Below are 12,789 nucleotides of genomic sequence, written 5' to 3'. Positions count from 1 at the left end.
CCCCTTCCCCTTCCCCTTCCCGCTATGGCCACAGCCTCCCCCCTGCTCTGCACACAGGCCAGCACGCTCCCACCCGGGGCCTTGCTCCCTCCGCCTCAAACGCTCTCTCCAGGTATCCTCAAGGCTCCCTTACCTCCATCAGGTCGTCACCTAAAAGTCACCTTCTCGGTGGGGCACCCCCACCCCTCACAGTTCCCTTCCCCTCTTCACTGTTTTCCTATTTGACATCATCACCAACGTGATACGTGTGCCGCTGATGCATCTCATTGAACGTAAGCTCCCTGGTGACCAGCCTCCCAGGGCCAGTCCCCCGCGGCTAGTAGGCACACAACACATATCCACCCGTTCATTCACCCCACAGATAACGAAGAAGCCGGGCACTGAGGACGTACTGGGTCCCTCGGAGGACCAGGCACAGCCCCTGACAGGTCCAGGGTGTTAAGCACAGGGGCAGGGAAACCCAGAGCGTCATGGGAGCTCAGAGCAGAGCGGGATCAACTCAGTCTGCGGGGAGGGGAGGTGTTGGGGAGGGCCGTGCTTGGGGGGGCTTTGCAGGATGAGTAGGAGTTTCCCGAGTGGATGAGGAGATAGTTTATGCCTGGCAAGAGGAACAGCAGGTACAGAAACAGAGAACTAAGTAATAAGACCTGTTTGGGGACAAGGGAGAGGACAGGAAAGGAGGCTCCGCGGGGGGTGGAGCAAGGGCCAGGGTCAAAGGGTCTGGGAGAGCAGGGCCAGCGGGGCTGAGCAGGGGTGGGCCACTGAAGCAAGGCTGTGGCAGGTGAGGACGTCGGGAGGCCCCCCTACCTCCCACAACCAATCCCAAGGGGACAGGAGAGCAGAGACAGCCTTGGGGACCGCTCTGGGGCCCCCGAAGTTCATACGCTAAACCCTTAACCCCCAACATGACTGTGTCTGGAGAAAGGAGATAATCAAAGATAGAGGAGGCCGTGGGAGCAAGTCCCCGTCTGAGAAGATCAGCATCGTACAAAGACAGGACGGCAGAAACACGTCTTCGTCTCCGTCCTTCTCCGTCCCGCGGGCACACAGAAGCAGCCCCCGCCAGCCAGAAAGAGGGCTCCTCGGAAGCCGACCGCCGGCACCCTGTGCACCCCCGTGTCCGACCTCCAGCCTCCGGAGCCGCGAGACCCCAAGGGCCGATGCGACGCCTCCCGGGCCGTGGTATTTCGCTACAGCGGCCAGGCAGGCTAAGACACGGTGAAGTCAAGGGGAGCTTCCTGGAGGAGGCAGTCAGGGGATGTGCTATGGCTGAGACAGGCCAGACCCCGGCCAGCTGGAACCGCGGCCACACACGGGCCTCAGCCACGGCTTAGCCTCCCCCGGCCACACAGGGGCGGCTGCAGGACGGATGGAACCTTGCATCTTCCACGAAGCATCGCCAGACTCTCAGAGACGGGGGTGGGAGGTTGGAATTTTTTTTTTTTTAAGATTTTATTTATTTATTCATGAGAGACACAAAGAGAGAGGCAGAAACACAGGCAGAGGGAGAAGCAGGCTCCCTGCGGGGACTCGGGGGAGGTGGGACTCAATCCCAGGACCCTGGGGTCACCCCCTGAGCCGAAGGCAGACGCTCCGCCGCTGAGCCCCCCTGGGCGTCCCTGGAGGTTGGAATTTCATGGCTCCTGAGCACAGGCTCCCAGCTTCCCTTACCGCCACCAAGAACGGGAACTCAGCGTCGTCGTCGTCGTCGTGAGCGGCCCAAGCAGCCAGAAGGCAGCGTGCAGGGGTGCCCCCCACCCCCGGTTCCCACCCTGCCTGCACGTGGACGCCTGGGCCGAGCTCTGAAGGACAGAGATGATTCGGATACACAGACAGAGAAGGGCTATAAATACATATACATTTTTATAAGACATTTAATTAAAGTGGATTAAAATTAATTTGCTTTAAGAAAATTAGAAGTGCCCTGGAGGATTTCAGAAGCGGGGCCAGAGTCCCCGAATCCAAAGGCTCCAAAGAAATGCCTGGCAAGAGGGCAAGGGGGGCACCCGCTCCCTGAATGTGGGTGGCATTGTCAGGACGAGGTGGCTCGCGTTCACACGGCACCCTGTGCACCACAGGGTGTGTCCACGGGGATGGCGGGCGTGCTCACACCCGCTCTCCGGGGGGACTCTGAAGCCCAGAAAGGGCAGCGGCATGCACAAAGTCACTCAGCAAGCCCCACGGGGCTTGGCGGGCCGCTCGGGGACCCCTGGGCATTTCACTCCAGCTCAGCACACCCCAAGTCCTGGAGCCCGCGCCCCAGGCCCCCCGACGGGGACGGAAAGGCGAGGAAAGCAGAGGGGGGTGGGGACGGGAGGCAGAAAAGGAAAGGACCCGGAATCAACACGCATTCCAGAATTTTAAGCAGTTTTTGGAGGAAAATGAGGCGCAGGTTCAGCTGTAGCAATTTGCTCCAGGGGAAAATTATGTTCCCGTGCTCTATTATACAGAACAGAAGGAACATTTGGTGGGTTGAATACTTGTTAATTTATTTCTCTGTTTGTTAATGGGACTGACACACCGCGCATGCTCGCGGGCGCGCACGTGCGTGTCCCCCCCACACACACACACACGCACACGCACACGCGGGGCATCAGCGGGAGACGGTGCGGGCTCCCCGGGTCCGTCCCCCCGGGCCGAGCTGAGCGTCTCCTCCCAGCGGGTCGGCACCGAGCCTGCGGCCTGGACGGGGCGAGCAGGGCCGGGGAAGATTCGCCAGGCACGGAGGGGGGTGCTCCGGAGTGTGCACCCCTGGCGGCCCGGCACTGGTTCCCCACTCGGGACGGGGTGCCCCCACCCGTGCTGCGGCTCCGGCCAGGCCCTCGGCCCCGTCTCCCCACCCAGCCCCGTCTCACCGCCCGGCAGCCACCCTGGCCTGACCCCGGCTCTCCTGCGCCACGGCCACGGCCCCGCGGTCCCTGCCACCGGTGCTACTTCGCTGTCCCACGTGGCCGCGGGCCAAGAGCACGAATGGCTCCCGGCGGGCTCCTGCTTAGCTCTGTCCAGGCCTCCCCAGGCCCCGACACCCCCTGGAGGTGCCTCTGACACCCTCCGACACCCCAGGCCGTCCGGCCCTCCCCCCTGCACCCCCCCCCCGCCCCCCTGTCCACCTGTTCCCCGCCCAGAATGCTGTTCTCAGACTTGAGGTCTCGCCTTCAGTGTCACCTCTTCTTCGAAAGACCCGCCTGGACGCCTCCTGCTCCAAAGCCCCCCAGCCCCCCAGCCACTCCCTAGCTCAGGCCCTGCCCCCCCCCCCAGTTTCATCGCAGTCTGAGCTCATCCGACGTATCTGTGGCCCCCGCTCACCGTCACTCCCACGAGAGCAGAGCCCCCCCCGCCCCGAGGGCAAAGGCGGCGCGTGTGCCGGTCCAGGACTTGGGGCAGCACCCCGCACTCGGGAGGTGTCCCCTTAATGTGCAGGAGCGGGACAGTGAGGACCGAATGGGCAGGTGGGCTCTGAGGCAGCGGCTGGTGAGGGGGGCCGGGGCACCCCCTGCCCAGTGCCTCCCGCCCCCGCCTCGAGCTGCGAGGGAGCAGGTGCACACGAGCCCTGCAGAACCGCACCCAAGACCCCAGGCCCTTCCTCTAAACAACTTCAGGAGCCAGTTCCAGGGACCCCAAGGCCCAGAGGTGGGCCCCACGGCCTGCACCACTCACCTGGCCTGTTCCTGCGGCCGCCTGACAAGGTGGTGCAGGGCGGCTTCCTAGGGCCACCGCGGGGCAGGGCGGCGGGGGCGGGTGAGCCTGTGCTCTCGGAAATGGGGGACGGGGGTGAGGAAGCCGGGGAAGACCTAAGACTCCGGCGCGGCCTGGGTGCCTGGGTGCTCCTGTCCCTGCGCGGGCCGCACCACAGCCCGGGGTGGGAAGTGCAACCCAGGTCTCCGTGGCCTGCACCTCAGAGGGGATGTTCCAGAGCGTGGACTGGCTTCGATCCCCGCCACCCCCCCACCAGGTTGGGCACAAAGGGAGGAGGCTGGGAGAGCTGGCTGGGGAGAACAGCGCTGCCCACCACCCGGTGCCCAAGGCCAGGCCTCTGGGGAGGAAGCACTTGCCCGAGCTCTGACAGGTAAACTGAGGCAAGTCTGTGAAGAGACTATTTAGCCCCTCCCATCCGCTCAAAGGCCCTGGGGTAGGCGCTCGAAGGCCTCACCAGCTGCCCACTCCCTCCGCCTCAACTGGCTCCTGGGGCCGTGGGGCTGGGAGGTCGTCCCTGCAGGTGCACAGGCCTGGGGGTAAGGCCGCCCTAGCAGGACCGCTCAGGACCAGCTTAGGAGCGGCCAAGGTGCCTTCCGCTTACAGCTGGCGCACATCAAGAATTATTTCTCTTGCGAGCAAACAATTTGTTACAATCTCCACCGCGAGCTCTTCCCGGCTGGGCGCCCTCCCATACATCCTGGATTAATCCCCAAGTCACTCCATTCATTTAGGACATGCCTGAGTGCGCCTCCTCTTTTATTAGGGAAATTTTTTATTGTTTTGAAGCACTCATAGGCTTTAATTCGAGGCTGAGATTTTAAAAAAAAGCCTCCCTCGGTGACGGTGACGGTGACGGTGACGAGGAGGCCAGAGCAGGCCTGCGGCTGGAAGGCTCCCTGTGGGGCCCAGCGGAGGCCACCGGCTCCATGGAGGACGTGCGTCTCCTGTCCAGGGAGCCGGGGCTGCAGACCCCAGAGCTGGTGACACCTGGACACACCCTCAACTCTGAGCCTCCCCGAGAGACAACTCCCCACCCCCCTCCCACACCAGGGCTCCAGGACTGGGGCCTCTCTGGGCCTTGACCTAGATGCCCTCCTGTGCCTCTCAGAAGCTCACAACCTGCCCTGTGCTGCTGCGTGCTCTTCGCTCACACCACCCCCCCCCCACCAGGTGTGTCTCTATAGTCCTGCCTGCCCCACCTGCTTCCCGAATCCTCCTGAACGTTAAGGTCTGGCCTCCTCCAGGAAGCCCTCCCTGACTTCCCCAGCTCTTGTTTCCCTTTCCTCGGGCGCTCTAACTTTGCTACCTAAAAGCAGGGACTGTGTCACCTACTCACTCTGCGGCCACCAAGTCCAGGCGAAGCCCACCGGGTACTCCCAGAAGAATGGGCTCATCGAGTGATCCCCGGGGAAGGGCACAGAGGATCCCCACTGATGGAGGACACACCCCGTGAGAAGGGCATCGTTCCGCCTGTTACGTGAAAGCGAAGAGAAGTGAACCAGCCCCACCAAAAGGTGTCCACACAAAGCCCACAGATCCACATTCCACACCGGTGGCCCGCCGGTCCTCTGTGCCCCTCGCCACCTCGGCTGCACCGTCGTCTGTGCCACCCAGGGGGAACCTGAGGTCCAGAGAGGCATGTCACCTGCTCGGGGACACACAGGCAGTACGTGGCGGGGCTAGAACTGAGCCAGCTGCCGGCTGGTCCGAGGGCAGGACCAGGACAGCCCCCGTGAGGTCTGCAGCATCCACCCCAGTCTCCCCGGGGACCCGCCCCGTCCCCCCCCAGAGCATCACTCTCTCCCAATTACTACCCAGACCCAGGGCTCCGGGGACCCCCTATGGGGCCAGCTGCCCCTTCCCGGGGGCCTGGCTCTCACAGTCCTGGGTATGTGCAGACAGCCTCGCCGCAGCGGCTCTCAGAAAGTAGGACACGCGGGGGAGGGGGACGGCAGGTGTGGGCTGAAAACAGTCCGGCCGCCCTCCGCGCCGCCCGGACGGCAGAGCCGTGGAGGCAGGTCTCCTCAAATGACCTTGGAGACTCCTGGGGCAGACCCTCTGGGCTGGGGGGAGGCCCGGCCAGCCTGCCGAGGGGAGGCCTCGCCCAATGTCGCCCGCAGCTCCTTTCTGCTCAGTGTCCTGGAAGGTTGGCCCCCGGACACCCGGGAAGGCCAGCCCCGTTGAGCGAGGACGCCTCTGTGTGTCGAGGAGCCACCTTACTTTGCTGAGCCTCCGCTCCCTCATCTGCAACGGGGTTCGGGCGACGGCTGCTCGGAGCGAACATCCGAGGCGCTCAGGTAAGCCAGGCGGCCTGAGGCTGGCAGGATCTGAGGATGCTCCCCTCCTGGGACTCCCACCACACACTCAGCCCCGCCCAGGACGCCAGCAGGGCAGGTTGGGTGGGGTGCCAGGCTGAAAGGCCAGGGGACACGCCCACCCAGCAGCACACAGCCAGGATGTCACCCGGAAAGCCCGGATCGGAGCAGCAGCCTTGGCACAGGCCCCAGGGAACCCGTGGTCCCAGAAGCCAGGAGGACTCTACCCCCATGTGGTGGCCCCTGCGCACAAGGTTGGGGCCACATGGACCATTCCGGACCTGAGCCTCCTCCCAGCTCCACCTGGCTGGGGAGCAAGGCACGGGATCGGGGGAGGAAGCCGAAGGGGCCCCAGTAGAGGGCACTGGGGCTTGGGGTTGAGGGGCTTCAAGAAGACACAGGTGCCCGGTCTCTGCCTCCCCCCACCAACCCCCACCCCACTGCAGAGCAGAAGGAGCTACAGCCTCACCCCATGCACCGCCCCCCCGCCCCCAGGGCCACTGCTCCCAGCATCTTCCGCATCTTCGGCATCTTCGGCATCCAGACCCTCTCCTGGCTGAGCTCAGGCTCCACCCGCCTCTCCAAACCCAGCTCAAGCCCTTCTCTTACTCAGAAGAGCCTCTTGATTGAAAAGGCCTCCAAGGCATCTCGCAAATAAGAATCCTTTAATTGGGAAGTTGTTCACTTCTCAAAGAGGAATTTTAATTTGGCTTCCCCACCATCTTCTCTCCCCGAAACCTGTGGACCGAACACAAAGGCTAACGAAAGTACCAAGAACCCCGGTGCCCCTTCCAGGACTGCAGGGCACGCCAGGGGCCACCCCCTCCACCCGCTCAGACCCCCAGACCCTCAGAATGACTGTCAGAAGGCCCGGAAGCTCTCCCTTGGGGCCCACCTGCCCCACATCCCTCTCACCACCCCGTACTCCGAGCATAGGGTGGCAGACAGCTAAAGGGTCAGCAGGATGACGGGGCCCGCTGGGGGCAACGTCTGCTGAGTGCCCAGAGCCCAGCACTCTCCGCAGAGCCCCTCAGACCCCCGCTACCACCCTTCATCACACTGTCCCTGTAGCTGATGACTCAGAAGGACATTTACCGAGTATTTACTACGTGCCAGACCCTCACGTGCACCCGGCTGCTGCTTCCACACAAGGCGGATGCTATTCTTATTCCCAATTTGCCGACGAAAAGACTAAGGCCCAGAAAGCTTAAGTAAACAGCCTGAACTCACATCTTTTGCAGGAGGCAGAGCTTGGACCCGGTCGAAGGCCTTCGACCTTTGCCCGCCTGCCCCACCCATGGCCTGGGAGCTCCTCGAGGGCCAGGAGGGTGACCACCTCGTCTCTGTGTCCCTGTGACAGCACCGGGCCTAGCGAGGAGCTGCACTTAATTAAAAGCCTACAGAGTCAACGAATGAAAATGAACAAAAGCAAAGCACCTCCCTATCCATCCTCTCCTTCAAGCCTCACCAGAGGCTGGTGACAAAGCCGGACAGGTAAGATGGGTCCCCTTTCAGTCAGGTAGACTGAGGCCCAGCGAGGAAAGCAACTGGCCCAGGTCACCCAGCCAGGGGGTGCAGAGGCCGGGGACTTCCTCCCAGCCCCGACCATGTATACCTACCTGCCTTCCAGCCGGAGTGCACAGGGACAGACTTGCCGGAGGCACACACAGGAGCCAAGTGTCTGGGTCCCCATCCTGAGCTGAATTAAACCTCAAGGAGCCCTGGTCCTGGTCCTGATGTGGGAAACTCCCCCTCTGTGTCCCTGGCAGCTTGGGGCAGCCTTGACCTCCCCTGGCACACCTCACCCCGTGGCCAGAGATGCTCACCATGGCCACGGCTGCCTGGCCCACTGCGGTCACGCCGTGGAAATCCCAGGCCACCTGCACACCCTTATGAGTTGAATCATGTGTCCCCCCCCACCTGCCCCCATTTACACACTGAACTTCTAAACCCCAGCGTCTCAGGATGTGAGCCTATCTGGAAACTGAGTCATTGCAGATGTAATTAGTTAATTAGGGTGAGCCTACAGCAGAGTAGGGTGGACCCTTAATCTCAGATGGCTTTGCGCCCTTTAAAAAGAAAAGGAGATGCGGACAAGACCCAAGACCCACAGAGAAGGAAGATGCTAGGGCGAGACACAGGACGGGTCCTTCCTGCACGGCCCTGCAGACACCATGCTTTCTGACTTCCAGCCTCCCAGACCCGGAGACGACAAATTTCTGTGCAGGCCCCACCCGTGTGTGGGACTTTGTGCACCGGACCTAGCAACCTGCGGCACAGACCTACCTGGGCTCTCGTGCTGACCCAGGCCCGCCGCAGCAGTGGGGCTCTGGACGGGCCCTGCCTTCCTACACCATGGCGGGTTCCCGTCCTCCCCAGGACACTGCTCTGTACACAGCGGGTGCCCGATAAGTGCCTGTTAGAACCGACAGGATGCCAGCTTCCACCTTCCACCCAGCCGTGATAAGGATGAGACCAGGAACGTGCCCTGAAATGCCCATGGTGACGGCTTGGTCCGCAGAGCGCCAGGCGTGGGGCCGCGAACACAGCAGGAGCTGCTCCCGGCAGGTGGAGGTGGCGGGAGGTGAGCCCTCCATCAAGCCACAGACATCGCCTGAGTCCCCACGGTTTGCCAAGTCCGCCCCACCCCCGGGGCCCTGGGAGTAGGAAAGGAGAGCTTCTTTTTTTTTTTTTTTAATTAATTAATTAATTAAATTTTTTTTTTTTTTGAGAACTTCTGAGTCCCAAACAGCTCCTGCCCTGTGTGGCGCCGAGACCCACCCACAGAGGCTTGGGGGAGGCAGGTTCACAAGGAGGGGCTATGTCCACAGCAGAGATGCCTCCAGGGCCCCGGGCTGGCCTGGACAGAGTGAGGTCCCCATCCCTGCAAGACTGCAAGGATCGGTCAGAGGCCATGCTCCCGGGGCACCTGCACGCCCCCCTGAGTCTGGCTTGGGCCGGCACATCCCAACCTGGCTGGCCCTCAGAAGTGACCGTGAGGCTTATTAACTATCCAGGTTCCCGGGTTCCCAGGTTCCCCCAGCGACTCTGTATCAGAAGGCCCTGATGGGCCCCCAGGGAGGTCCCTTTAATGACACCCCTGGGTGGTCCTGATGCAGAGCCAGGCTGGGGGCCCTGGCCCAGAGAGCTCCAGGTGTGCAGCAGGATTCCATTTGGGAAGAACTCTGGTAATGGAGCATGGGGCAGGGGCAGTCCTCAGGCAGGACTGAGGCAGGAGAGGATGAGCAGAGCAAAGATCAAGACAAGGGAAGGACGATGACAGCCAAATGACAGGGTAGTGCACGAGGTGAAGGCACCAACGGCCATTCAAAGGGGCCCAAGTGGGCAGGAGAGCTGGGGTGGCGTTCTGGAAGGCGGGGGACTTGGCTGGTGGTGACAGGCTTGGGTCCAGTGTGAGCACCCCAGTCCCTGCCCGCAGCGGCCAGAAGAGTGTCACAAACGAGGGTGCCAACCTTTAGGCCATTTGGGAGGAGTCGCTGGGAGGGGAGCTGGTGGCAGTTTCTCCAGGCGGGTCATTCTGGAGAGCTTGTCCGCAGGCCTGGAGTAAGGGGCACCCCTGGCAGGGGCTGGACCCACCCTAAGCCCTGAGGCCCCCGTTTGAGACCTGGTCCAGCCTCAGGAGCTTTCCGACACCCCCAGAGCACCACCGACTCCCTCCGTCACACGCCCAGCCCAGCCCAGCCCAGCCGCAGCCTTACGGGCCCACGTGTGCGGCCGCCCGGGTGCCCACATCTCGAGCGAACCGCCTCGGAGCACGACTCTTCGTCACCCCTCAAACCCATCCTTGGCCCTCGTTGCTTAGCTCGGTCAAAGGCTGCCCCACCCGCCCTGCTCCCTGGCCCCGATCCCTCCCAGCCGCAGCCCATCCTCAGGCTGCCCCAACCAGCCACTCCGCCCCCCAGGCCTCCCCAGCCTCTCCCCTGCAAGCCAGTGAGCGGTAGCCTCAGCCAAGCTCTGGCCGTCCATACTAACTCGAGGCCCTATAAGCCCTATTTCCAGCCCTCCTCCCCACAGGCTGCTTGCAGCCCAGGGCTGGCCGCTCTCCCGGGCCTCTGCTCAGGGGTACCTCAGCAGACGCGCCTCTTCTGAGCACCCTGCAGAGGACGGCTGCCCCTCGCCCGCTCCCGGGTTCTGCTCTATTTTCCCCCATGACACTTATTACTCCCTTATGGAAAGTATTGGCTTATTACAGTTTTTTTTTTTTTTAATTTTGTCTACTCTGGAGTCCTGGGGATGGGCCCGGAGGTCAGAGAAGCCTCCTGAAAGCGACACCCCAGGCCCAGCCTCCCTCCCTGGCCCCCCAGGGTCAGGGGCCATCCCCCACTTCCCACTGAGGGTTAGTTAGGCTCGGGGGACCGAGGGAGGCTCTCGGATTCCGGCATCATTAAACGTTCAGAAGGTGTGTGCGTCCTTCCTGCAGGACGGAGACCAGGCAGGGCTCACCAGAGACAGAGGGGCTTGATTTCAATGCCCTGATCCGACCAGTGGGCGGGAAGTCCAGGGCCGCAGCATCTGGGCCCCTTGACCTTGCGCGTCCTGCCCGCGCCCCCCCGCTGCCGCCCCAATCACAGGGGCATGGAGGAGACGACGGGGGCATGGGCACGAGAGGCAGGAGGCAGCAAGCCAAACCCTGGCCTCCTCCGATGCTCAGAGCTCTGCTGGGTCCGGTGCCAGCCCCTCGGCGCACGTCAGAGGCGCCCTCCCGGCCGCGGCCCTGCTCAAGTCCCCCGAACCCCCCCCCCGCCTCTGCACCTTTGCTGAGCCCGGGCCCCCCCCACCCCTCCACCTTTCTGCCCAACCCAACTTCACGCACATCATCCTGTCCCAGCAGGTGCTCTGTAATGACACACGACCGGAAACAATCAAAATACGTAGGGGAATAGTCACACCCGCGACGGCCGCGCACAGGCTGGAACATTATGCTGCCCTCAAAAATCACATTACAGACGAGCGTTTCATGATGGGAAAACGCTCCCGGTGCGGTATTAAGGACAAAAAAGCAAGATAGGACATAGTAAGTACAATCTGATCCAAATTATGTCATAAATACATATTTGGTAAAAGACTGACACGCAAAACACCCAAATGCTCGTGTTTTCTATAGAAAACACATGCTCTTGTTTTTTTTTTTTTTTTAATAACCGGAAAAATAGAACATTTTAAAAGAATCCATTAGCCTTCAGGGCTCAGCCCCGGCAGGCCCTCTGCTAAGCCCCCCAGCTCTGCTGAGGCAGCAGCCTGCACCCCACTTTACCTCCCGCGTCCACCCCTGCCCGGTACGGTCCCCCCCCGGGCAGCGGACAGCGTGCTGTGCTGTGGCCCCTGACGAGCCTGCGGGTAGGGCCCAGCCGCCCCTGCCCGCAGCCCTCCTACCGCCCTTGGCAGCCTTGCAGATAACCCTGGCCACATCCCCGCTCCCGGGCTCCCGGCAGTAATTACAGGTTAAGGCAGAGGGGCTAATTAGCTGCTCAACCCACCCAGAACTGACTGATTAGCAGGAATATTCTGATAGAGATAACCGGACTTCAAAGCAAGGCCCGGAGTCCAGAAGGGAACCCAGCCATCTGCTCCCCGCCACGCCCCACCAGCTTCCCGGGTGGCAGGACAGGGTAGGTCGAGCCTCGGCTGCACCAGAACCGCCACCTAATCCTTCAGGAGAAGGGGCTTGAGGCCCACTGCCCCGCGGAGCCTCCGGGGGGGCTTCCCCTGAAAATGGGACGACGCTCCGTCCAACATGCCCCAGCCTTCCCTGGGGCTCCTTCCAGTTAGCAAAGTCCCTCTGCGGCCTTCGCCTGGTCCCAGAAGCCTGTCAAGAACAGTGGGTTGGCTCAGATAAGGAGAAGTCACTCGTCCAAGGTCATGAGCCAGCCAGGAGACAAGTCAGGAGCACGCCAGGTCCCCCTCCTTGCCCATCCACCGCTTCTTCGGTACTCGCCCCGCGTGGGACACGGGAGAGGGCCCGTCCCCCCCGCATTCTGGGAGTCCTGCTCCGCATGCTACAGTCCAACAGGCCGCCCTCCGCTCACACCCAGCCAAGGTCACCTGGCTGCCCGTCCTCGGCACACGGACACACCTGTGAGCCCCACCCCGCCCGACGGCGTCGGATCTGCGGGCGACTCGGCGGGAGCTCTGCTACGCTGCGCACGTTGGAGTCCGTGCCAACGTCTCCTGACAGCTTCTTGGCCCCTGACTGTCTCCGTCGACACGTCCCCTCTCCCCTTCAGTCATGCACACATCTGGCCACGACGTGACAGTAGCAAGGACAGAGCCCCCCAGCTCATCACCAGTGACCTCCCACACCGCACGGGAACCCGACAGCCGGCGCATGAACGTCCCCAGCCTCTGACCTGCTGTCAGAGCGTCGCCGTAGCAAGGGCCAGCGGAAGGCGGCACTGCCACATTGACCCTCCCAGCCCTCTCTTCACAAGGGGCGGGAGGGGGGCCACCCCCAGAAAGACTGCTCTTCCGTGGCCTCCCTGCAGCCTCTCCCCCGGGGCCGCACCTGCCGCCAAGGCCCATGCTACCCCCACTCGGCCCTGCGACCCGCAGCGGCCTCTTACCTCCGGTCAGGCAGGCGTTTGGGGAACACAAGTGGGCTGGGGTCAGCCTGGATTTGACTCAGTCGCCCTCTCTGCCCTGCTGGCATGGGAGCCTCAGGGCCTGTGGGCACAGGAGGCTGTAGGAAAAAGAGGAGATGAGCCGTCAGCCAGAGCCAGGCCACGGGGGCAGATCGAGGGGCAGCGGGAGGCCAGGCGCA

General features: G+C 62.7%; 1 long non-coding RNA gene across 1 annotated transcript in view; it reads right to left on the bottom strand.

Annotated features, from left to right (window-relative positions):
• Positions 1-12,789, bottom strand: part of LOC140623345 (uncharacterized) — a 48,084-nt gene that overhangs the window by 15,260 nt on the left and 20,035 nt on the right. Inside the window, exon 2 of the long non-coding RNA XR_012022983.1 lies at positions 12,593-12,708. This is a non-coding gene — a long non-coding RNA (uncharacterized lncRNA). The remainder of the gene's footprint in view (positions 1-12,592; positions 12,709-12,789) is intronic.

Source organism: Canis lupus, chromosome 32 (genome assembly GCF_048164855.1).
Source record: "Canis lupus baileyi chromosome 32, mCanLup2.hap1, whole genome shotgun sequence".
In the NCBI taxonomy this organism is placed as follows: domain Eukaryota; kingdom Metazoa; phylum Chordata; class Mammalia; order Carnivora; family Canidae; genus Canis; species Canis lupus.
The sequence above is the reverse complement of the archived record's forward strand: the minus strand, read 5'-3'. Positions and strand labels throughout refer to the sequence as shown.